Here is a 26,633-nt window from a genome sequence, read left to right on the forward strand (position 1 = left end):
GCCTGGCAGCTCTGGCAGCGAGCGGCGTCGCAGGACGGCGAATCGTCTCCACAGACACCTGCCTGGTCTCCCTGAATTCCTTCCCTGGCCCTCTTCACGGTAGGACCCGACCCCGTTGCAACTGTTAACGGGTTTAGCCTCGCAGCACCCAGGGAAAGTTAGGGCCGTGCTGTTTGCCCCTCTCCCCACAGGGTGAGCCAAACCTGAGCGCCTCGGTGATTTGCCCCAGGTCAGACTGGAAGTCGGTGGAGGAGCAACAACTTGAACCTGAATGCTTAGGTCCCGCTCTAACCATTAGGCCATCCTTCCTCACCCGGCACGAGGGAAGCCCTGCCACCCCCGGAGAGTTCATTCCAGGAGCAGGACGGTTGCAGCTGCTCAGCGCCTGTGGCTACATTTTAACTTTGAAAGGGGGCCCGTGTTGCTTTGACAAGTCCCCGCCCCGGGCTCCCCGTTCACAAAGATTAAACCCTCCATCAGCACCTTCCCCCTCCAGCGGCAGGGGCTGCCCAGACTTGACGAGACAACCCGTCTGTCTGGACATGTCGCCCGTGGAAGAGAAATTATAGCATCCAAGGTGGGGGGAGGATCATCCGGAAAGCTCCTGGCCCTCCCCCCGTCCCCATGTGGCTCAGAAAGTCAGCATGCCAGTTACCGAATCTGCCTGGTGGCCCTGGAATAGACAGAGGACAGAGGTATGGCTTTAGCCCTGGGAACTGCTCTGCGACGGAGCTTTAACTCGACCTGATGGGACCAGGGTGTAGAACGCGGCGCTCTGGCGTTTCCATTTCTCATTACCTGCTTCTTACTGCTCTAGCTATAGATACGTGAGCAAGAGGCTCTGTTCTTCGGCCCGCCCAGCTGGACAAGAGGCCGAGGACAAAGGAGACTTTAAGCCACTTTTACGCCATCCCAAGCCTGGGACATTCCGGATACCGTCTCTGTCCCAATCTAAAGTCCTGCCGCTGCTGCAGGGGCTGTTCTGGCAGCATCATGGAGAGTAGCCTGGTATGACAGGGGTGTATCAATCCCGCACTGGGGCTGAAGGAGTTAACCAGTTGATTGAGAAGGCCCCGCCCCCACGGCCCTGCTGAGCATGCTCCATCTGGAGGTCGGCTATAAAGGCCTGTGGAGCTGCTCAGCCAGAGCTGACTGCTGCAGGGGAAGGAGGTGGTACGGGAACTCCAGGGGAGGAAGTGCAGCTGGACCAAACAGTGTGAGCCAGGCCAAGAGGGACTGTGGTGGAAGCCTCTGGCCCAGAGCATGAAGATGGAGATGGAGATGGAGATAACTTCTTATAAGATACAGGTAGGATGTAGCCCAGGACCATACTGCTCTGACCCCTTAGAGACTGTGTATTGACTCTGTAGCCACAGGGCCGTGCTATATGTTGATTCTCCGTGGCCGCGGGGCCGTGCTATATGTTGACTCTCTGTGGCTACTGGGCTGTGCTGCATATTGACTCTCTGTGGCCGCTAGGCCATACTGTATATCAATTCTGTGGCCACTAGCCCACTTCACTTCATTGGCAATTTCAGAGTAAAAAAACAAACCAAAAAAACCTGTTTGGGATGGCCCAAAACCCAAACATTGTCAAAACTTTTGGTGAGTGAACTGAAAAACAAAAACAAAAGAAATCTTTTGAATTAAATAAAATATTTGGATGTTGATTATTTTAAAAAGTTGTGATGGGTTGTTTTTGTTATTTTAAAATAAAGTAAGATGGGGTGGACAATAATTTTTGAAGGGGGAACCACTTCGTGAATTTCAGAAACGGTTGCAGGCCATCTCGGAAGGGGCGGGGCCTCAGATGAAAGGGGCGGGGCCAGGAGACTTGGCATGCTCCCCTGTCCACAGATCCTGATTGACCTGGGGGTGGAGAGGATGTGAAATCTTCTCTTCTCCCCCCCCCCTTTCCTCCCACCTCTGCCTTGCCAGGGGCACACAGTGCCAAGAGAGAACCACCAGCTGTTTTGATCAGCTGGCGGTTCCTGCTGCCGCGCGCACCTGGCCAGGGGGAGACTTTCTGCGCTCCATCCTCCCCAGGTCTTGATTGGCCTGGGGGCAGGGGAGCAGCCGTGGGCCGGATCAAAGGGCGTGGAGCTCTGGATTTAGCCCGTGGAAACTGTCGTGCCCACCCCGAGTTAAGAGAACCCTGTGGAGACAAAGAACCGTTTCATTTCAAAAGGGCGTGAAGAAACGTTGTGATTTGCTCTCAGAATTTTGCGGGAGATGATGTGGGAGCAGGGAGGAAATTCAGGGACCGTTTTGGTGTCACCAAATCTGCATTTTTTTTTTTTTGGTGGCCAAAGTTCTCTCCCAAATGCACTGCCCAGCTCTGTTCCGGCCTTCTGTTCTCTTGCCCGGGAGAAGAAGAGAGGGGAGTGGGAAGCCAGCTGGGCAAGGATGAAATGAGCGGTCCTGTTGGGTAGGGGGACCGTGGGCTCTTGAACCCCGTGCCACTGACGTGATTTCTAAAGAACACCGCAGCCTTCTCCCCGCCCAAGGAAGGTTTCCGTTCCGACATGGCCGGTCCGGGGAATGACGCCAGAGGAGGTGCTTCTGCAGGAGACAGGAAGAGAGCTTCCAGCAGGGGAATGAGCCGGAAGCACCAATTTAACTTGCCCTTGACCCCTTGCCTTGCGTCCCCTTTGGTGTGACCTTAGCCGCTTGCCCTCCAGACCACGCAGGGGAAACATACCTACGCCTCACACTGGCACCGAAGGGCTTAAAGAGCTGCCTTGGGCCCTGCCAACCATGCCCGGACCAGAGGAGGCGTGAAAAGGAGGGAATTCCACTCAGGCAGGGAGCCCTAGGGAGAGAACAGTCTGGGGAGCGTCTCCAGCGTTGGCGAGGGGACTCAGAGCCCGGAGGGTACCGAAGCCCCACCTTGGAAGAGAAAAGAACTGAGGCTGGCCCTGGAGTCTGTTGGGCTCTGCCCTGGAAACTGATGCTCCGACATAAGAGAGGTCCGTAGTCCAGAGGGAGCTGCCGGACGGTTTCTCTTTACCCCTTTTGCTGACTAGGGGTGGTGTTGCTTCGCCAGGCGATACAGGAACGGGATGAGACCATCAATAGGCCCCATCCAGACCCCCAGCACCCACTGCCGGGGAGGAGAGAGTGTGTGTGAAGTAACTGGACTCACATGCAGGTGCTCCCCAGGCAGATAAATAAAGGGGGGTTCCATCCGTGGGCCATGCTGGCTCAGGGGGAAGAGCCCCCTTCTATACCACCCCCACCACTTCCGGCAGAACCGGGCCCTTCTTGGGTTGCCTCCCTTCAAATGCAGAGCTGGCTCAGGAGGTTAAGGACATGCTGCTCCGCTAGAACACAGGCCGATTTCCTCCTGGGTGTAACTGCCTGAACTTAGACGGGATGAATTTAGCCCATCCATTTCCAAACCATGCTGGCAGCCTCCGTCTCCGTCAGAGGTGACACCCTTCTGTTTAAACCTATTTCTGTTTTATGCCCCTGCTTCGAATGCACTTTTATTCGCATGCCCCGGAGCCGGATGTTTCCTGAGCTAAAGGAAAATCGCCTCACTGCCAGCATTGGAGGGCCCATGACACACATTTGAACCATCTCCATTCCATCCAGCAGGGGGCAGCGGTGCACATAAGCGCTGGCCAGCTCCTTACAGTAAATAAAATACTGTTGTTGTTGTTTTTTACAGCTGTGCTTATCACAGGACACACCTTTGGGGACTAATTCTCTACTGCTGCATGCACTAGTCACTGACAACCCCCCAGGACAGGGGACAGCCCCTGGAGTTCACAGTTTAGGGTCTTCCACTGGCCATTTGGTTGCTTCCTTGAGTTCCACCCCGCCCTTTTGACTCCAGTCCTTGTCTTCTGGCCCCTCCCTTCCAGCTGACCCTTTGGCTTTCTTGGGCAGGGCTTTAAGGGCCTAGCCCATTCCCTTTCCCTGTAGTTAAACAGAAATAGTTAAAACAGCTTCCAGCAAAGCAAAAGCCGCTTGGAACATGTTTTTCTTTACAGTGCCTCAATGTGGAAGGCACATGGGCCCATGCCGGTGCGCGAACCTGCTTGGAGATCATAAAAAGCCCTCAACAGAAAGCAGGGCCACAAAATGAATGTGATTAAACCTGATCAGAAAGAATGCAGCCCTCCCCCGTCCCAATCCCTCCCCCCGAGGGATAATGCAGAACACATTTCATTTTGGCTGCAAGGCGCTCAAGGGAAATCTCTCTGCTACGATCTGTCAGGGGGCAAGCAGGCTCTGGCAGCAGGCCATGACCAGGAAGCTGGACTGAAGTTGCATCGCGCCCCAGTCACACGTCCCGCTTAGGGTTGCCAGATGGTTTCAGAAAAAATACCGAACAACAGCAAAAAAACATGCCAGGAAAAAGTTTGTTGGGCAAAAAAAAAGGACCCTGAGAGTTGTTAAACAAAAAAACCCTGTGGCCCCTTTAAAAAAACCACATGGTGAGGCTTTTTTGGACCTAACAGGCTGCCAATGGCTGCCCGCCATCTTGTCTCCTTGCGCAAGGCCGGACAGCTCCCCTGTGGAACCCAGTAAGCACTAGGGTTGCCAGGCTGCCTTCGTAGTGAGACGGTCAGTCTGGGATTTTCACCTCGTGGCCGGGAAAAAATCAGAAAATACCAGACCTTTTCGGTGTCTAGTATTTTCTGAATTTTTTTTACCGGAGAGGAGGTGAAAATACCAGACTGTCCGGTTCACTACTGGACACCTGGCAACCCTAGTCCCACTTCAATTTACCAGCCCTGCTTGACAACAATTATGGCGGCATTCGAGGAGAGGCCATGTGGCAGATGTTAGATGATCTGAAATGGAGCAATCAGACGTAACAAGGCCAAGCACGATCCGAGACCAAACGGTACAATTAGCGAGGTTCAGGGGGCAACCGTGTTAGTCTGTAACTTTAAAAAAAAATGCATTGTCCTGTAGCACCTTAGAGACTAACAAAAATATACAGACAGTAGCACTAGCTTTTGTAGGCAAAACCCACCTCTTCAGATGACTAGAGATATATGAAGCAAAATGCAGGACAATGTAGCACTTTAAAGACTAACAAGATGGTTTATTAGATGATGAGCTTTCGTGGGTTGTGACTATTTTCTTCCACTATTTGATCTGAGGAAGTGGGTCTGGCCCACGAAAGCTCATCATCTAATAAACCATCTTGTTAGTCTTTAAAGTGCTACATTGTCCTGCCTTTTGCTTCAGCTACCCCAGACTAACACGGCTACATTTCTATCACTATTCTACATGCTAGAGATATATATAAGATGTAGAATTTGTTACTTTGAATTCTATATTAAAATTAAATAAATGCATAATAGAATGAAATGAATTAATATAGAAAACATTTAGAGAAGCACAAAGTAAGCACCTGCAGTATCGAGTAGGCTAATTAAACACCTATTCATGACTCATGTAAACTAAAAACGAGGGGGAAATGGGGATAGAAGATGCAATTAAATATCAATAAACAAGACTATTATAAGGGGGGAGGTTCATAACTGGCTAGATAACTGTTCTCCGAGAGTAGTTATTAATGATTCAAAGTCATGCTGGAAAAGCATAACAAGCGAGGGGTCTGTTTTGGGACCGGTTCTGTTCAAGATCTTCATCAACGATTTAGGTACTGGCATAGAGAGGACGCTTATTAAGTTTGCAGATGATACCAAGTTGGGAGGAGTTGCAAGTGCTTTGGAGGATAGAATCATAATTCAAAATGATCTGGACAAACTGGAGAAATGGTCTGAGGTAAACAGGATGAAGTTTAATACAGACGAATGCAAAGTGCTCCATTTAGGAAGGAACAATCCGTTTCACACATACAGCATGGGAAGTGCTGTCTAGGAAGGAGTATGGAAGAAAGGGATCTAGGGGTCATAGTGGACCACAAGCTAAATATGAGTCAACACTGTTGCAAAACAAGCAAACCTGACTCATGAAGTGTTGTGAGCAAGACACACAAAGTCATTCTACCACTCTACTCTGCGCTGATTAGGCCTTAGTTGGAATATTGTGTCCAGTTCTGGGTACCACATTTCAAGAAAGATGTGGAGAAATTGGAGAGAGTCCAGAGAAGAGCAGCAAAAACAGTTAGAGGTCTAGAATACATGAGCTAGAGGGGAGACTGAAAGAACTGGGTTTGTTTAGTTTGGAAAGGAGAAGACAGAGGGGATAGGATAACCATTTTCAAGTATCTAAAAGGTTGTTACAAGGAGGAGGGAGAAAAATTGTTCTCCTTGGCCTCTGAAGATGGAACAAGAAGCAATAGACTTAAATTGCAGCAAGGAAGGTTTAGGTTGGATATTAGGAAAAACGTCCTGTCAAGATGGTTAAGAACTGGAATAAATTGCTGAGGGAGTTTGTGGAATCTCCATCGCTGGAGATATTTAAGAGCAGGTTAGATAAGTATCTGTCAGGGATTGTCTGGATGGTGATTGGTCCTGCCGTGACGGCAGAGGACTGGACTTGATGACCTCTTGAGGTCCCTTCCAGTTTGAGTGTACTATGATTCTATGGCCAACAAAGTTATAATATACAACAGAGGAAATACTTGGGCTGCTGGTGCTGTGGGACACCACCACTCAGAGCGATGAGGAGATAGCAGGCCTGGTGCGCCACCTCAGGCAGGAGATCTCTGAGGAAGTGGTTGGGAAGGAATCGGAAAATCCATGCCTGCTGAAGGTATGGCTACACTGCAGAGTTTTTTCGGAAAAAACGTTATTTTTCCGAAAAAACTTCACTTAACGTTGCAATCACAAAAATAAATCGAAAGAACTGAGGGGGTTTCCGACATTGGTAAACCTCTTTCTATGAGGAAGAGGCCTTTTCGGAAAAAGGCGTGTGTGGACGGGGAAGAGGGAGTTCTTTTGGAAGAAGAGGAAAGAGGAAAAAGCACAGGTGCCCTGCTGTGTAGACGCTCTCTTTCGGAGGACGTTTTCTGGAAAAGCTTCTTCCAAAAGAAGCCTTAGTCTGGACATAGCCTGAGTTCGTGTTCCTGTTGTGTGGTGTGTAGTTGCTGATGAGTATTTGCTTCAGATTGGGGAGCTGTCTGTGAGGACTGGCCGGCCCACAAGGTCTGTGAGAGTGAGGGGTCGTTTTGCACGTTCGGTTGTAGATCTTGGATGATGTGCTGGAGAGGTTTAAGCTGGGGGCTGTAGGTCAGGGGTCTCAACCTTTTTAAGCACAAGATCATTTTTGGAATTTAAATGCAATCCAAGATCTACCTCAAACCCAAATACCCTTGCCCCACCTCCCTGCTCTGAGGCCCCTCCCCTGCTCACTCCAGCCTCCCTCCCACCCCCCTCCATCCTCCCTCACTTTCATCAGAGAAGGTTGGGGTGCAGGCTCTGCTCTTGGATTAAGGCATCTGGCGTGTGAGAGGGACTCTGAGCTGAGCTTGGGGCAGGCAGTTGGGGTACCAGAGGGGGTTCTAGGTGCATGCTCTGGGAGGGTGGTTGGATGCAGGGGTGCTCAGGAGCAGGGCTTGGGGTGCAGGAAGGGGTTCATGACTGGGGTAGGGTTGGTAATAGTCACTTGGCCAAACCAGTCAGGATCACCTGTCAGAGGCTGGACGATCTACCAGTAGATCCTGATCGACTGGTTGGTGACCACTGCTCCTGATGATTCTGTTACTTTCCTTGTTTCCTCTACTAGATAACTTCTAGGTTCTCGTCTGGCTCTGTCAGACTGTTTCTTCACTTCCCCAGGTAGGTATACGGTCCCCAGCAAAAGCATTAGCATGTAACATCTTTGCATGAGTATATATACCTGCCAAAGTGAAGTTTCCATTTCATGCTTCTGACGAAGTAGGTTCCAGCCTACCGAAGTGTATGCCCAGATAAACGTGTTAGTTTTTACGGTGCCACAGGGCTCTTTGTCTGGGCTGTAATCTACATTGTTAAACAAAAATGTATCAATCCCATCCACCTGGGCCCTTTTAAATCACCAGGCCCCTGAGCAATTGACCCTTTGGCCACCCTAGGGCTGCCGGAGAGGTTAACGAGGGATTTCCTTTTCATGGTTTTGCAACAGGCAGGGAATTGTCTGTGTTCAGTCGGAAGTTTCTTACGCCTGAGCTGGAGTTGCTTACGAAAGGGCACCTTGCATAAGCAAGAGACCTTACTGCATCGGGCTCCGGCGATCTGCACTCGTTTTTTGTTCAGCTGATCTAGACCGTGAGGTTAAATAGCTCCATAAAGTGCAGCTGCGTTGCAGTCGGGGAGCAGGGCCCGGCTGTGCGTGCTAGGGTTGTAACCCACACGCTTGGGCTATGTCTAGACTGGCGCGATCTTGCGCCAGAAATATGCAAATGAGGCTCAGCGTGGAATATCGCGGAGCCTCATTTGCATATATAATGCTGTTATTCCTGAAAAGTAATAGGTGTAACGGCATTGCGCAAGAGGGTTTTTCTTGCACAAGAAGGGGCAGTGTAGACGCTCCTTCTTGCGCAAGACCCTCTTCCGCAAAAATGGCGGCACATTATATATGCAAATGAGGCTCAGCGATATTCCACGCTTAGCCTCATTTGCATATTTCTGGCGCAAGATCGCGCCAGTCTAGACATAGCCGTGGTGTGGTTCACTGTCCCATGGAGCAGCAGGCATGTAGACCACTTACAGTGAGAGAGAAGAACAAGGGAGCTCCACAACCTAAGCTGAGAGCCAGTTGGCTTTATAGCTCAAGCTGTAGAGAACATAACATAAGAACGTAGGAACGGCCGTACTGGGTCAGATCAAAGGTCCATCTAGCCCAGTATCCTGTATGCCGACAGTGGCCAGCACCAGGTGCCCCAGAGGGGGTGGACCGAAGACAATGATCAAGCGATTTGTCTCCTGCCATCCCTCTCCAGCCTCTGACAAACAGAGGCCAAGGACACCATTTTATCCCCCTGGCTAATAGCCTTTTATGGACCTAACCTCCATGAAATTATCCAGCTTCTCTTTAAACTCTATTATAGTCCTAGCCTTCACAGCCTCCTCTGGCAAGGAGTTCCACAGGTTGACTACACGCTGTGTGAAGAAGAACTTTCTTTTATTAGTTTTAAAAATAGACCTGAGCTACAAAATTGGGACCCAGGTCTGAGCTTATCCAAAATGTGGGGCATTTTTATCTGAATTTTGTCATCATAGTTTCCTCACTCCTGCCTTTTCCAAACTACTTGGCTGAAGGAAGTGAGATCTATCAAGCACAGCAACAACTCCAAAAGTTCATGGCATAAATCCACCCGATGAGAGAGAACAAGACGACATAAAACAATCACAGGCTTTCACTGCAATGGTGGGGTTTTTTTGTTCTGTTTTGCTCTGAATCAAAATTAGAACCAGACTTTCCTGGTTCTGCAATCTATTATCCAAGTGACTGTCCACAGAAGGCTTTATCTTGGGGCTCTCTAACACTTCTAACCCACGTTGACTTCCATTCCCATTTATCTTGCCAATAGGAAGACGTGAAATGACATGCACATGTCAGTCAGCTCAACTGTGTTGTATTGTTGAAATTCGTTCTCTTCTGAAGCCTCTCCAAACCCTGGGTCATAGCTTAAAAGGAGAAGGGGATACAAATACCAAATCCATCTGGAAGACATACGGAAAACCCTGCAGACTCCACAAAGATTAAGATAACGGAGAAGCAAGCTTGCTGAGTTTCCTTCAGCAAGAGAGGCAGATGTTGGCGGTGAGGTATTGAGTGCAGAGAAAGCAGATGTTGCCAGCAAAGTGTCAGAAAGAGACTATCACTGGAGCTGGGAGAACTACTGGCATGAGTCAGTTACAGTTCCCTAAGCCCTTCATGTAGTCACTTATTTGGATGTGGTTTGGATGTGGTTGGTCACCGAGGGCTTGATTCTTGGAGGCATCTGATATAGACTGGGCTTAGGAGAGGTGGAGGAGCCAGATAAGAGCCAACGGTGGCTCCATCATAGACCTTGAGGTTACTTTCATCAATACCCCAACTATGAGTGCCCATGCGTGTCAGTGCACACTGCTTTCGGTTCACTGCTCTGGTCCTCAGCCAACCTCTCTCCTGCTCTAGGGGCCGAGAGGAGGGCTGGCTCTGGCTATGCTAATTATGTCACCCAGGGATTCCCCTGACAGACTCATAGAATACTAGGACTAGGATTTGAATTTCCCGGGCTTCATTTGCATAAGCGGGGAGCCGCCATTTTTAAAACCCCGCTGGTTCGAACCCCGTGCAGCGCGGCTACACGGGGCTCGAACTAGGTAGTTCGGACTAGGCTTCCTATTCCGAACTACCGGTACACCTCGTTCCACGAGGAAATTCAAATCCCGGGCTTCATTTGCAAGTGCGGTATGCCTACATTACCCTCCTAGTTTGAACTAGGAGGGTAGTGTAGACATACCCTTATAGTCTTAGCCTTCACAGCCTCCTCTGGCAAGGAGTTCCACAGCTGATCATCAGCACAGTGAGCGAGTCAAGAGGCGGATTGGTCGACAAGGGAAGCCTTTGTAGACCACTCCCTTATGCTTCTGTGAGCAAGACACGAGAAGTCATTCTTCCCCTCTACTCTGTGGTGATTAGGCCTTAGTTGGAGTATTATGTTCAGTTCTGGGCACTGCATTTCAAGAAAGATGTGGAGAAACTGGAGAGAGTCCAGAGAAGAGCAACAAAAATGATTAAAGGTCTAGAAGACATGACCCAGGAGGGAAGACTGAAAGAACTGGGTTTGTTCAGTTTGGAAAAGAGAAGACAGAGGGGACGTGATAGCGGTTTTCAAATATCTAAAAGGATATTACAAAGAGGAGGGAGAACAATTGTTCTCCCTGGCCTCTGATGACAGGATAAGAAGCAATGGGCTTAAACTGCAGCAAGGGAGGTTTAGGTTGGACAGAAGGAAAGACTTCCTAACTGTAAGGGTGGTTAAACACTGGAATAAATTGCCCAGAGAGGTTGTGGAATCTCTGTCACTGGAGATATTTAAGAGCTGGTTAGACAGATACTTGTGAGGGATTATCTAGACAGTACTGGGTCCTGCCATGAGGGCAGGGGACTGGACTCGAGGACCTCTCAAGGTCCCTTCCAGTTCTAGTGTTCTATGATTCTACAATTCTATGAATCCCCTTGCTGCTGGAGCCAAAGACAAAAGAGATGGGAAGGGTATTAGTAGAGACTACAGCTCTGGAAAACTAACCAAACTGGGAACCAGTGTTACCAATGCTCCATCTGAATTCAGGGGCAGGATTTTCAAATGGCCTCTACAAAAACTCCAACCAAAACCCCAGATCCAAGCACTTGAGGGATAAGCAGAATATTGCAGCTTGAGCCCATCTCTTGTTCATAAAGGTTTTTGTGACTTCCCTTCCAGTCGCTCTACCATGGAGCACCGAAAAGACCACAAGGAATATTTGAGAATGATGTACGAAGTGTGATGAAGAAGCCTCTCTCTGTGACGCTGTGATGTGACGGTGAGTTCGTGCACAGTTCCAAACCAGCCTCAGATTGTTAGCAAAGATGAGTTTGATCGTTATCACTCGTGGTCATTTAGCCGTGTTACAGATTTCTCATGTCTCCCGCTTTAGGAATTAGCAGCTATTTCCGGTCAGAAACGGACTGGCCGCGCTCCTCCGGTTTGGAGGGAGATACCCGGACATCATTGTTCCTAGTAAGGTGCACGCCTGCACAAAAAATCTTCCCCCACCCACCTCCTTTGGAGAGCCACGCATTAGCACTGATGTGGCAGGCAGCTGCTTCAGTGGGCGGGGCCGGCTGAGACAGCATGGTGAGGGAGCTGCTGCGGTGGGAGGCCAGGATCTGCTGCGGCCACGTGGCGGGAGGGGCAGGCCTACTCTGGTGGCCGAGGCTGCCATGCCACATGGCTGGGGGGGGCGGAGTCTACTCCAGCTGCTGGGAACGGGACCTGACAAATGGCAGAGGAGAGGGCAGTTTCTGCTCTGGTGGCCGGGAAGGTGTGTGGGTTAATAAACTGGGTGTCACAGTGGCACACATCCAAACCAGCACACATGACCTCACTATTGGTGCACAAGCTGAAACTCACTCCTCTCATGGTTGGAAAATCTTAGAGGGAACCCTGCTGGACATGCCTTTGTGGTATGGACTAGAGCTGCAAAATCAGAGTGGTGTGTTTTTTCAGGGGTGAAGTATGTTGAAAGAGTTGTGTAGTGCAGATCACAAAGAAAATTTCAGAGAGAGGCCATCTAAATATGGAAGTGCATTGACTTAAACCGAAAAAAAAAAAAACCTGCCCACATTTTGCCAAAGCTAGCAATCCTTTGCTCTTGAGACTATCATAAATAATGCCTCCCCTCCTTTTTTTTAATAAAAACAACATTTTTCGTAGAGCCCATCAATCATAGACACTAAGCCATACGCACCCGCTGAAAGCATTAAAGACGCGTCCAATTCAGAGAGATCCTCGAAAGGAAAAAGTGCTCCAGGCTGCAATTCTTCCAGCTCGTTTAGAGAGCTGTCAAGTTTAACGATCCTAAGGAATGAGAGAGGGAGAAAAAAAAAATCAAACTATTTCCAATCTCTCCCCTCCCCCCCAATGGAGTTTTTAACTTCTGATGTAATCACCACATTAGACAAGCGGCAACTGACACAGATTGTTTCAACCCCAGTACGGCCTGATTTGAGGAACTGTATATTGGAAACCACCCAAAATAATACTCTTTAGACAAAAGGGGAGTTTAAAAAGTAACATGAATACGAGAGAGCCAGATCCTTGGCTGATATAGATCAAGTTAGTACTATGTATCTCATATTTGGTAGTGGAGTTATGCCAGTGTACACAGCAATGAAAGTAACTTCAAATTTCTTACAGGTGCTGTCCTATTGCAACCCGGGTCTCTGCCATCTCTTTAAATAGATCCCTGCTGGCTTTTGCCACAGTTCTTGCCGGAGCTGTACACCAGGGCACAGACACTTCCTTGCACTTCTGAGCATACACAAGTTGGAGATGTGGTGCACAGTGTGTCTAGAAAACATCTGTACACGACAAAACAGTTTGCACACCTTCAGAAACAATCAAACATGTGAAGCAGTCGGTCTATCTGCTAGATTGTTCAGAGGAGTGGTTGTTGGTGAAATGCATGGGACCACGGGAAGACCCACAAGGGCAGAAATGTGTGTGGGGAATAGTGGTGAGATGTTGAGCAAATAACAATGGAAACGACTGAAAAATATACCGAAGACGTGGGGGAAGGAATACTCTGGAGCTGGAATATGATATGTGCAGTGCCAAAGAACACAAAGAAAGAAAGCAGAAAGAAGAGGGAGGAGGATATCTCTGACTTGCTCACCTAGAAACATATCACTGGTTTAACAAGAAAGTAATGGGGGTGTCATTCATATTTAGGCTAGATAGCAAGAAAACTTCCTGACAGTGATAGCTATTAGGCTGTGAAATAGTCTCCCAGCAGAGGTCTGTCCAGTCATAGAAGCCCCATTGCTTGGGATATTTCCAACTAGGCTGGAGAAAGCAGGGTGATTCTCCAGCTGTGAAGCACCTGTGGGGAACTCTTCCTGGTAATTATCCGAGAATAAAAGACACGGAGAGGCAAGTGGTTGGAGATTGTGGCATTGGCAGCCAAGGATCGCTCCAAGAAAGGATTTCTCTTTCAGCCCACAGACAGGAAACATTTGAGAAAAGACTCCGACCTTTTTGAGCATACAGACCCCTTTCAATCTATTAAAGTGTCATGGACCCCCACTCCCTGGGGAAGAAAAAAGAAAAGTAAAAGAAAAGTAAAGATTGGACCCACTGTGGTGGGCCTGATCCTTTTAAACTTTCCATGAACCCCCCCTGAAGTTCCATCGCAGACCACCAGGGGTTCCCTGCAATACCGTCAAGGACCACCGGGATCCCCCTGCAATACTATCACAGGCCACTAGGGGTCCCCCTGCAATACTATCACAGGCCACTAGGGGTCCCCCTGCAGTACCATCACGGACCTCCAGGGGTCCCTCTGCAGTACAGTTGCAGACTGTCATGGCTCCTTCCCCTCTGTGGCAGGATAAATGCAGAAGTGGGGGCCAGCAAGTGTACCCTAAAGCCTTATCTACCAGGCTTTGGTATAAAACTTCCCCCAAAATCTTAAAAACCTAGATTTTGGGAATAAAACTTTTAATTTGCCACCACCCAAATATTAATAACGAGATTAGGGAAAAGATCATTTGGGAAATCTCACCCCTATTATAAAAATCAGGACACACAAGTAACCAATGCCAGGTTAATAAAAAGAAAAGAAAGAACTTTTATTATTACAACAATATTCCTGTTGCAAGCATAAGGATCAGATGGAAAGGTAACAAAATAGACTCATGGAGGAATTACACCATGGGCTAGAACTTAGTTAAAAAGAAAAGCCAAACATCTCTTAAGCCATGCCAGATATCAGGTCCCAACCCTTAAAACAATAAAGCCTAACGAAACTACCTAAACTTTACCCTACTTACAGAAAGTGAAGAATTGTTTCCTGGAGGGAGAGAGACATGATTGTCCCTCCCTGTAGAAGTAGAGGACTCACCCCCAGAGACAAAAGGAGAAAGGAAAAAAAAACCAAACTCCTTTGTCCCAGTCCGAAAGTCCCACCCACACTCCCACTGGCCACTCCACCTGGCTAGGTGCAGTCAACCCCCCAATGCCCAGGCTGCTGGCCAACCTCGATAATCATAGAATCATAGAATCATAGAATAATAGGACTGGAAGGGACCTCGAGAGGTCATCGAGTCCAGCCCCCCGCCCTCAAGGCAGGATCAAGCTCCGTCTACACCATCCCTGACAGATGTCTATCTAACCTGTTCTTAAATATCTCCAGAGAGGGAGATTCCACCACCTCCCTTGGCAATTTATTCCAATATTTGACCACCCTGACAGTTAGGAATTTTTTCCTAATGTCCAATCTAAACCTCCCCTGCTGCACTTTAAGCCCATTACTCCTTGTCCTGTCCTCAGAAACCAAGAGGAACAAATTTTCGCCTTCCTCCTTGTGACACCCTTTTAGATATTTGAAAACCGCTATCATGTCCCCCCTTAATCTTCTTTTTTCCAAACTAAACAAGCCCAGTTCATGAAGCCTGGCTTCATAGGTCATGTTCTCTAGACCTTTAATCATTCTTGTCGCTCTTCTCTGTACCCTTTCCAATTTCTCCACATCTTTCTTGAAATGTGGCGCCCAGAACTGGACACAGTACTCCAGCTAAGGCCTAACTAGTGCAGAATAGAGCGGCAGAATGACTTCACGAGTTTTGCTTACAAAACTGACACAGACCACCAGGGGTCTGTGGACCAGAGACTGGGAATGACTGAACTAGATCACGTACTGTAGGCAGGGCTACTGGCTGCAGGCCCCAACAAATCTTTTCTAGTGAAGGCTCTTTGGAAAGCACGTGGCTGTAAGTTCTTCACAGGTGTTTGTAATTGTGCTCCCCCACTTCCGCTGGAATGGAGAGGTTAAAACGACTGGGACTTTTCAGTTTAGAAAAGAGGAGACTGAGGGGGGATATGATAGAGGTCTATAAAATCGTGAGTGGTGTGGAGAGGGCCGATAAAGAAAAGTTATTTATTAGTTCCCTAAATAGAAGAACTAGAGGACACCAAATGAAATTAATGGGGAGCAGGTTTAAAACTAATAAAAGAAAGTTCTTCTTCACACAGCGTGTTGTCAACCTGTGGAACTCCTTGCCAGAGGAGGCTGTGAAGGCTAGGACTATAACAGAGTTTAAAGAGAAGCTAGATCATTTCATGGAGGTTAGGTCCATAAAAGGCTATTAGCCAGGGGATAAAATGGTGTCCTTGGCCTCTGTTTGTCAGAGGCTGGAGAGGGATGGCAGGAGACAAATAGCTTGATCATTGTCTTCGGTCCACCCTCTCTGGGGCACCTGGTGCTGGCCACTGTCGGCAGACAGGATACTGGGCTAGATGGACCTTTGGTCTGACGCAGTACGGCCGTTCTTATGTTCTAAATACTGGGTTGATATTTTAGGACGGGGGCTGGTAGAGGTGGAATGGCTGCCCACTGTCCTGGAGAGCAAGGAACCCTGCCCCAAGCTCTGGTGGGTGGAGTCCCACCCCACCCAGCATCCAGCTGGAAGCCAGGAGGCGGGACGGGAAGTATAAAAGGCAGATCCAAGAGCTTAGTTGGAGCCCAGCCGCCGGAGAAGCCAGACGCCTGCCCAAAGGAGGGAGGCTGCTTTGGACCTGAAGCTGGGATCTGGCTGGGATCACAGAGAAGCTGCCAACCCTCAGGGACGTTGTTCCAGCCCCCAACGACCCAGACAGCCTGTTACTGAGCCAAGTATGCCCCAAGGGGGAGCTAGGAAGTAGCCCGGGGTAGCTGATGCTGATTGTGGTCAGGATCCCTGCTGATCCAGTGGCAGGCCAATCTGGGTGGGATGCAGTGGAGCGAGCGGGCCTGCATCCCATGGGTGGCAGGCTACCCCGACTGTTTGCTGCCTACCCTGAGCTAGGGTCTGGGTTCCGCCGGATCATAGACCCCGAGCCCCTGAACGAATGCTGCTTGCCCCGAGAGCTTATTAACGGTCGGCTTGGCCTGAGTATAGGGCTGAGACGCTGGAATGGGTTCCCACCCCACACCATGACTCCGGACTGGGATGCACTAAGTGTACGGGTGGAGGAGGTCCTGGCCACCGGGCTGCACTCGTGACGCTAAGACACCAGGCTGGTTCCCCGTGTGTGACCCGGAGGCAAGGAACCCCGCCCTGAGCCCTGGTGGGCGGAGTCCCGCCCCCCGCCCTGAGCCCTGGTGGGCGGAGTCCCGCCCCCACTTGGACTACCGGGTTGTTCTTGTGAGTTGCGATCCTGGAAAGGCGGGGGAAAGTCGGGGAGTAGCGGAGCAGAGGTGGGATGGGGCGGAGCTCTGAAGGTGGAGCACCTGCTAACCATGAGCCCTTTCCTTTTGAACAGATTGAGCACAATCCTGTTGTGACAATTTCATCCTTCCAACCCCCCATGCTTTACGAAATTGCCTTATGGACACAAATATGCATAACTCGGAGATGCTGCGGACAAGATACCTCATGCAGCCTATCAATCTTACGTCACAATCTGCTGGATCTGTAGCTCTTATTTTTGGTGTAGGAGTCACGCTTGTACGTAAAGTTAGAAATGGGAAGCACAGACTGGTTTATAGTTTTAAACGTGGGAATGAAGCCATCAAGGGTGTTTCCCTCCATGTCTGGGTGATGATTTGTAAACAGCCCTTTTGTCCTTTAAGTCTCGGTAGTGGTTGGTCTTAGGAAGTCATGTGACCTCCCTAACTTGGAGGATCCGAGGAGATAATTTTCCATGAAAGGGTGGAAGGCACAGACAAAGAATTCCCACCTAAAACGGGAGGCTATTTAAAATGCAACGTTTTTCAATCCCTTTGTCTTGGTTGGCATGTCACTCCCAAGAGACTGAACCAGAGACCCCAGGGAAAAAAGATCTTCCCTGGTTTGAAGATTTAGATGAAAGAAGACCAGTTGTAGGGTATTGTACTGAGCTTTTGGTGTTCAGACTAGTTCTGTGTGTTCTGTTGTTTTAAACTTGTAATCTACTTTGCTCTGCCTGTTCGCACTTGTAACCACTTAAATCCAACTGCCTGTACTTAATAAAATCACTTTTCTTTACTATCAAGCAACGTGTAAATAACAGGTGCCTAGGGGAGCAAACAGTGCACACATCCTCCTTTCATTGTTAAAGGGGGCTTACCTGAATGATTTATTTGAGGTTCTGATCCCATGTGGGGGTTGGGTTCTTGGAGGCCGGGCCCGAAACGACATTCTCCGGAGGCCTGAAAAGATTCAGTGCCTGTTTTGCTCTTCAGAGGGGCGGGGGGAGGTTGATCTCAGCTCTGTGCCTGGTGCTGGGTCACAAGTTAAGCTGATTACAAGGAGCAAAATACCAGTCTATCTGCTGAATATCTAGCGAATCCAGCTAGCTGCCGGGGGAGCATTCCTTCACATCCTGCTTACACGGACGGCAGACGGCCACTTCTGGGAGCCCAGGGCAAGCAGGCCGCCTGCCTGAGCACCCCGTTGCACCGTGGGACTTTTAGTGGGCTGGAAGGTCATGGCAGGTCAGATCCTGCCCACCTGCCTTATTTTGCCCACATCTGTTCTACACTTATCAGTGCCCTGAGTGACATGATTAAGCCAACCTCATTTTCTAGTGTAAATCAAGCCTCAGATTCAATACTTCAATACTGTAGCCTCACTGGAGCGGGGTGGAGGCCATATTTTGTTCTATGTTTGTACCTCACCTAGCACAATGAAGTCTTGGCTCATAACTGGAGTTGGTGGGCACAACCATTCCACAAATAATAACTATCAGATATTAAAAGCATTTAGTTCTGTGGGCGAGGCCTCAGATGGAAATATAAGGTCTCTCAATGTCAAATACTGCCTCAGTTTTGTGAACCTGAGAAAGGCCCCAGATTAAGTATCTATTTAAAAAACAGGGAGTAAACTACCATTCTGAGTTCTGGGTCTCCATGAATCTTGACTTATAACAGACTTGGAAGGATTTTTTTTTAAATCAGTAAATATCCCTCCACGTAAATTTCACTGTAAACACATAAACCGACAAAATGTTTCTACAGACAATAATTAAAAGGTACAGAAACGCAAAGTGAAAAAAATCCTGCTTGAGAAATTCTTAAGAGTTTGATTTGAGGGTATACATTTTGCGTGCTTGACATGGGATCTCAACAAATTACATTTTAGTAGTTATAAAGCTTTAATTTTTCACATCTCAAGTAGGGATGTTAAATTTAGCTTAATCAACTAATCGACTAGTCGGTGGAATTTCCATCGACTAGGGGTTCTCAACTCATTTCAGTCCACGGACCACCAGGCCAATCAAAAAATGTTCATGGACCACCTCCTTTTTGAGACATGATTTAAAAAAAAGCAGACAACGAACATTTTGGTTTGAAATTTATTTCTTACTAACAGATTTTTGGTGCCTGCCCACGCCGTGTGACTTTGGACAATGTGCCTGTGGACAACCGAAAAAGTCACCATGGACCACCAGTTGAGAACCACAGGACTAGTCGATTAGTCGATAAGAGGGGTAGCCACAGCAGGGTTAGCTCCCAGCCCCAGGAGCTAACCCCTCTGCAGCTCTGCCTTTGAAATGTATTAAGAGCTGTCCGGCTCTTAATGCATTTAAAAGGCTGGTGTGCAGTGGGGAGGACCTGGCGCGAGCCAGGAATCTGCTGTCCCGGCTCGCGTCAGGTTCCCCCTGCTGCGCTTCTGCTTTTTCAATGCACTGAGAAAGCAGAGGCGCAGCATCTTAGGACTGGGCGCAAGTCAGGAATCAGCTGATTTCTGGCTTGCATCTGGTCCTCACTACCCTTCTGCCTCCTCTGCCCCTGTGGAGATGGTGGAGAGTCCCGGTTTACAGAGGTTCAACCTGTACATAGAAATTGCAGTGTGGGCTGGAGCTCGGGGGAGCATGGGTAGGCTTCACTGCTAGTATTCCTTGACCTAGCTCAATTAAAGTTCACTCAGGCATGTTGACGTGCTACAGCCACACCCCGAGTGCAGTGGAGATGCATCTCTGGTCAGCGGGACCAACAGCCTGGCCAAGGCGGGAGGGGCTGCTCCACACCCTCAGAAGGGGCGGGACCTCAGGCGGAAGGGGCGGTGCCTCAGGCAGAAGGGGCGGGGCTGGGGCTAGGCAGCCCTCAGTGCCACCCAGAGAGCACTATGCCCCACTCCAGCAGCCCTCAGTGCTGCCCAGCACGCACCGCATGACAATTTCAAGGGGGTCGGCTATCTGGACCCTTTTTCATTGCCAGGTTCTAGGGCAGTTCTCCCTTTGCCCTTCCCCCGTTGGCGGGACTGCCTTTAGTGTCCTTGTTCAGACTGTGAACACCTGCTTCTTGGGAACTGGATAAGGACCATGACTGTGTTTACACAGGCTACTGCTCTGAGCTGTCAGGTGATAATGATTTTTGGCTATAGCTGACTAGGGGTGGAATTGAACTGACGGAAAAGGCTCCATTTCTCATCATGATTCTTCTGAGTCAGGCAATCCTCCACCTTCCCCCCAAAATAACCCCCAAACTTCCCCTTGTGGCTGAAATGTTGAAAGGGACTTAACCATCCACAAGGGCCAAGCAACATGAAAAGTTCAGGTGTTTTATGCACTGAGATTTTATTTTTATTGTTATGCTGGAATGGTTCAAAAGAAGCAATTTGTTCTGCGGTAATGCACTCAGGAAGTGAGGGGCAGCAGATTTATCACGAGGGAGGAAACGTTGAAGCAAAGAGGAAGTGACTAGGAAGAAAACAAGAATAACCAAACACAAGTATGCAAGTGGTTATTAATGACAGGAGGAGAAATCCATCATTCTGACCCACACAGCAACTGACAAATTGAGGGTATGGAGTCCTGGACACACTAAAACGCTCCAGCGAGCAAAACCATTTTTCTTTGTGCAGTGTTATCATAGAATCATAGAATCATAGGACTGGAAGGGACCTCGAGAGGTCATCGAGTCCAGCCCCCCGCCCTCAAGGCAGGATCAAGCTCCGTCTACACCATCCCTGACAGATGTCTATCTAACCTGTTCTTAAATATCTCCAGAGAGGGAGATTCCACCACCTCCCTTGGCAATTTATTCCAATATTTGACCACCCTGACAGTTAGGAATTTTTTCCTAATGTCCAATCTAAACCTCCCCTGCTGCACTTTAAGCCCATTACTCCTTGTCCTGTCCTCAGAAACCAAGAGGAACAAATTTTCGCCTTCCTCCTTGTGACACCCTTTTAGATATTTGAAAACCGCTATCATGTCCCCCCTTAATCTTCTTTTTTCCAAACTAAACAAGCCCAGTTCATGAAGCCTGGCTTCATAGGTCATGTTCTCTAAACCTTTAATCATTCTTGTCGCTCTTCTCTGTACCCTTTCCAATTTCTCCACATCTTTCTTGAAATGTGGCGCCCAGAACTGGACACAGTACTCCAGCTGAGGCCTAACTAGTGCAGAGTAGAGCGGCAGAATGACTTCACGAGTTTTGCTTACAACACACCTGTTGATACAACCTAGAATCATATTTGCTTTTTTTGCAACAGCATCACACTGTTGACTCATATTCAACTTGTGGTCCACTATGACCCCTAGATCCCTTTCCGCCATGCTCCTTCCTAGACAGTCGCTTCCCATCTTGTATGTATGGAACGGATTGTTCCTTCCTAAGTGGAGCACTTTGCATTTCTCTTTATTAAACCTCATCCTGTTTACCTCCGACCATTTCTCTAACTTGCTAAGGTCATTCTGAATTATGTCCCTATCCTCCAAAGAAGTCGCAACCCCACCCAGTTTGGTATCATCTGCAAACTTAATAAGCGTACTCTCTATCCCAATATCTACATCATTGATGAAGATATTGAACAGTATGGGTCCCAAAACAGACCCTTGAGGAACTCCACTTGTTATCCCTTTCCAGCAGGATTTAGAACCGTTAACAACCACTCTCTGACTACGGTTATCCAGCCAATTATGCACCCACCTTATCGTGGCCCTATCTAAGTTATATTTGCCTAGTTTATCAATAAGAATATCATGCAAGACCGTATCAAATGCCTTACTAAAGTCTAGGTATATGACATCCACCGCTTCTCCCTTATCCACAAGGCTCGTTATCTTATCAAAGAAAGCTATCAGATTAGTTTGGCATGACTTGTTCTTCACAAACCCATGCTGGCTATTCCCTATCACTTTATTACCTTCCAAGTGTTTGCATAGGATTTCCTTAATTACCTGCTCCATTATCTTCCCTGGGACAGACGTTAAACTGACCGGTCTATAGTTTCCTGGGTTGTTCTTATTCCCCTTTTTATAGATGGGCACAATATTTGCCCTTTTCCAGTCTTCTGGAATCTCCCCTGTCTGCCATGATTTTTCAAAGATCATAGCTAAAGGCTCAGATACCTCCTCTATCAGCTCCTTGAGTATCCTGGGATGCATTTCATCAGGACCTGGTGACTTGCTGACATCTAACTTTCCTAAGTGATTTTTAACTTGTTCTTTGTGTATCCTATCTTCTAAACTTACCCTCTCTCTGCTTGTATTCACTACGTTAGGCACACCTCCAGACTTCTCGGTGAAGACCGAAACAAAGAAGTCATTGAGCATCTCCGCCATTTCCAAGTTTCCTGTTACTGCTTCTCCCTCCTCACTAAGCAGTGGGCCTACCCTGTCCTTGGTCTTCCTCTTGCTTTTAATGTATTTATAAAAGGTCTTCTTGTTTCCCTTTATGCCTGTAGCTAATTTGATCTCATTTTGTGCCTTTGCCTTTCTAATCTTGCCCCTGCATTCCCGTGTTGCTTGCCTATATTCATCCTTTGTTATTTGTCCTAGTTTCCATTTTTTATGAGACTCCTTTTTTATTTTGAGATTGTGCAAGATCTCCTTGTTAAGCCAAGCTGGTCTTTTGCCATATTTTCTATCTTTCCTACACAGCGGAATTGTTTGCTTTTGGGCCCTTAACAACGTCCCTTTGAAATACTTCCAACTCTCCTCAGTTGTTTTTCCCTTCAGTCTTGCTTCCCATGGGACCTTACCTACAAGTTCTCTGAGCTTATCAAAATCTGCCTTCCTGAAATCCATTACCTCAATTGTGCTGGTCTCCCTTCTACCTTTCCTTAAGATCATGAACTCTATTATTTCGTGATCACTGTCCCCTATACTGTCTTCCACTTTCAAGTTCTCAACTAGTTCCTCCCTATTTGTTAAAACCAAATCCAGAACAGCTTCTCCTCTGGTAGCTTTTTCAACCTTCTGAAACAGAAAGTTGTCTCCAATGCAGTCCAGAAACTTATTGGATAGCCTGTGCCTCGCTGTGTTAGTTTCCCAACATATGTCTGGATAGTTGAAGTCCCCCATCACCACCAAATCTTGGGCTTTGGATAGTTTTGTCAATTGTTTAAAAAAGGCCTCATCCACCTCTTCCACCTGGCTAGGTGGCCTGTAGTAGACTCCTAGCATGATATCACCCTCGTTTTTTACCCCTTTTAGCTTAACCCAGAGACTCTCTACACAGCTATCTCCTACATTCATCTCCACTTCAGTCCAAGTGTGTACATTTTTAATATACAAGGCAACCCCTCCTCCCTTTTTTCCCTGTCTGTCCTTCCTGAGCAAGCCAGACCCTTCCATACCAACATTCCAATCATGCGTCCCATCCCACCAGGTTTCTGTAATACCAATGATATCATAGTTGTATTTATTGGTTAGCAATTCCAGTTCTTCCTGCTTATTACCCATACTTCTCGCATTTGTATATAGGCATCTAAGATACTGATTTGATCTTGCCTCCCTGTTGTGCCCTGACCCTCCTTTCTCCTTGCCATTATAGGCCGTAGTCCCCCCCATTTCCAACCCATCTCCCAGTACCGCACATTCAGCACTTACCTGTGGGCTTTGCTCACCTGCCCCCGACAAACCTAGTTTAAAGCCCTCCTCACAAGGTTAGCCAGTCTGTGTCTAAACAAGGCCTTCCCGCTCCTGGAAAGGTGAACTCCATCTCCGCCAAGCAGTCCTTCCTGGAAGAGCACCCCGTGATCAAGGAAGCCGAATCCCTCCTGGCGACACCATCGTCGCAGCCAGGCATTCACCTCCAGAATGCACCTCTCTCTGCCCGGGCCCCTACCTTTGACAGGAAGGATAGAAGAGAATACCACCTGCGCTCCAAACTCCTTCACCCGTACTCCCAAAGCCCTGTAGTCACACTTGATCCGCTCAGTGTCACACCTGGCAGTATCATTTGTGCCCACGTGGATGAGTAGCATGGGGTAGTAGTCAGAGGACCGGATAATCCTCGACAATGCCTCCGTAACATCTCGGATACGGGCCCCTGGCAGACAGCATACCTCTCGAGATGAGCTGTCAGGGCGACAGATGGGTGCCTCCGTTCCCATTGAGCTGTGTTGCTTTTTAATAATACTGTATATAAATTAATAACAGAGGGCCTGACCCAAAGCAAAATTACATCAATGGGATCCTTTGTATCAACTTCAATAGGTTTTTGGATCAGGCCCTGTGACCCTCGGCATGCTTTTCTGCCAACTGGCAAAGGGGCTACCAAACATACTGTTTGCAGAATCTTAAGCCAGCCATGTAAGGTATAATTTAAAAACTAGTGAGTCGCTTTTCACGACTATTGCTGTGTGATGTATGGATGGTGTATAAAGGGTTATGTATATGTGTGCCAGAAATAGGTTCCTAAAAGATGTTGTGGAGGCAGTTGATAAACCAATCTTCCCTAAGAAAAGGAATGTGGATTCATCCCTCGACTCGGATCAAGCTAACAAGCAAAGGGCAGCAGAAGTGCAGTTGCCTCTAACGTTGAAGTGATCAAGCCAATCAAAACAGCAAATTGAGCAGTGGATGAAGACGGATATTGGCGCCTGTAACCCAGAGAACAAGCAGTCGGGGAGAGGAATTCCTGGTTTACTTTTCAAAGAATACATTTCCAAGGGCTTCTGGACTATAAAAGGGGAGAAAAGAAGGATTCCTTTGTTAGCCATCCCGTAGGGGACAAACCCTCTGATTTTATGAATGATGGGTGCTCCTGCCTTTTTTTGTTGTTGTTGTTAATACTGGGAGAAGCATCGGAAGGCATTTTCACAATTTCAGGGTAATTGAATCTGTTTTCATCTCTCTGTGGCTCACTCCAGGAGTTCCCAGACACGTCCCAGGTCTCCAGCCAGACTCTGGGCTCACACTTTTCTGACCAGGGGTTTTAAGGTTACCTAATCTCCTGCTGTAAGCTCCCTGCTTATTCCGCATGTCAGTCTGCCAGTGTCTGTGCTTTGCTCGCTCTGAGTGCAACAAATGACATGATTCCCAGCAGTTGCAAGTTACCACCCAGCTCTTTCTAAGCAAGCACATTTTTCTTAAGGCCAAAGCATAAGAGAGAAAACATATGAACAAATTGAAACACACAGCAAACTACAGTCTACACCAGGGGTCTCAAACTCCTAGCCCACAGGCTGTCCCTGGCTGGATGTCAGGGGGTGCACACCCCCCCTTGTGCCTCAGTGCCCCCTGACTGTCCTCATATAGCCTCTCTCAGGGCAAGTTACAGTCTGTTTAGGTTGCTCATCATAGGCATTGTTCTCACCAGCTCTGCTTACCTAGTCGGCCTCATGCTCGGCCCGCAAACCAGGGGGCTTTGTCTCCAGCCCTTAGCCAGGGGAAGTCTTGGCTGGTCCTCCTCCAGCCTTGGCTGGTCATCCCCAGCTTGTCTCCCTCCAAGGAGCTCCTGCTTCCTCTGCCACCAGCCCTGCACTGACTTCCCCCCCTTAGCAAACTGTGCTCCTCCCTTTATAGCTGCTAGTTGGGCTCGCCTAGCCACCTGGGCTTTTCTGTATCTCTGACAGCTGGGCTCTCATTAGCCTAACCGCTTCAGCTGGGTTCTTCCAGCCACTCTAAGGCTCCAGACCTGAGCCTTGGGCTTAAAGGCCCAGTGCAGGGCAGGAGCCCTGTCACACTGGAGTACCTGTACAATCTAGCCCAGGATTCTCGGCCAGCCAAAGGGGGGTCCTGGTCATGACCATCCCCCAAGCTCCACCCCTTCCCACCATCGCCCCGCCCTCTCTCCCGCATGGTACCTCATCCCCTGAGGATATGGCTTTGGGGATGACCGAGGGACGTGGTGCGGTGGAGCAGTAGAGGTCACCCCCCCACACACACACTCACATACACTCCCCGCGGCAGCAGGAGCTGTAGGGAAGCGGAGCAAGTACAGTGTCCCAGTGCGCTCTGCTTCTCCGCAGCTCCTGTCGCCACCGGGAGTGCTGAGGCGCCTGACCGCTGCCACCACTCCCCACTAGCCCCGCCTCCCCTGATGTATATCATGAAATTGATGTTTATCGACTGATAAAAGTCCAATGCCACTGCTTCTCCAGGGAGTTTGTTCCACGGCCTAATACTTCTTTCTGGGATAAAATTCTTCTGTCTTTTCACGTCTGATCCAGTTCCCATTAAAGTCAAAAGCTTGCACTAAATTAGATCGGCACAGAATTGGGGCCTCACTGGAAATCAGTAGGAGGTTTGTGTGACCATCAGCCTGCAGATCCTCAAAACATGGCTTCCAAACCTCAAAGAATAAGCAATTGAATCAATGGATTGTATACAATAGGGCTACTCAACATGCGGCCCACGGGTGGAGCCAAAACAAAAAAGTTGTCGATATAATGGTCGTCTGTTGAGATGTGTTTTAGTAGTTAAATTCCTGGACTGTCATTGCGCATTAAAAGTGCCGTCACATGGGTGGAATTCGGGTAAATATTGCATTTTATTAATATCAGGAGAACTGACTTCAATGGGGCCTGCGTGTTGTGTAGTCTTGCCTTCATCTTTGTATTCATACCTGTCAGTGTGAAAGAATCTATTTGCATATATTTGCATATATATTTGCATGTACATGCAACCACACTTAAGTTGCGGCCTTCAGTATGTGCTGTGAGTCAGAGTTGTTGAGTCCCATGACTTGAACTCGAATCTGACTTAAGTCGCCGAGGTGACTTGACTTGAGACTCAACTCGGGTTCATTGTTTGTGACGTGAGACTCGCTAATTTTGTTAAATCGACTTGGTGAAAAAATTGTCTGAAAATGCCGATATTGATGGCTTGTACAAAA

General features: G+C 48.4%; 1 long non-coding RNA gene across 1 annotated transcript; it reads left to right on the top strand.

The window, feature by feature from the left end:
* Positions 1 to 472: 472 nt before the first annotated feature.
* On the top strand, positions 473 to 17,702 carry LOC106731795 (uncharacterized). The gene is made up of 3 exons (XR_001368059.4): positions 473 to 1,308; positions 11,324 to 11,423; positions 16,904 to 17,702. It is a non-coding gene; the product is annotated as an uncharacterized LOC106731795 (long non-coding RNA).
* Positions 17,703 to 26,633: the final 8,931 nt, after the last annotated feature.

Source organism: Pelodiscus sinensis, chromosome 1 (assembly GCF_052426305.1).
Source record: "Pelodiscus sinensis isolate ZL-2025 chromosome 1, ASM5242630v1, whole genome shotgun sequence".
Taxonomy (NCBI): domain Eukaryota; kingdom Metazoa; phylum Chordata; order Testudines; family Trionychidae; genus Pelodiscus; species Pelodiscus sinensis.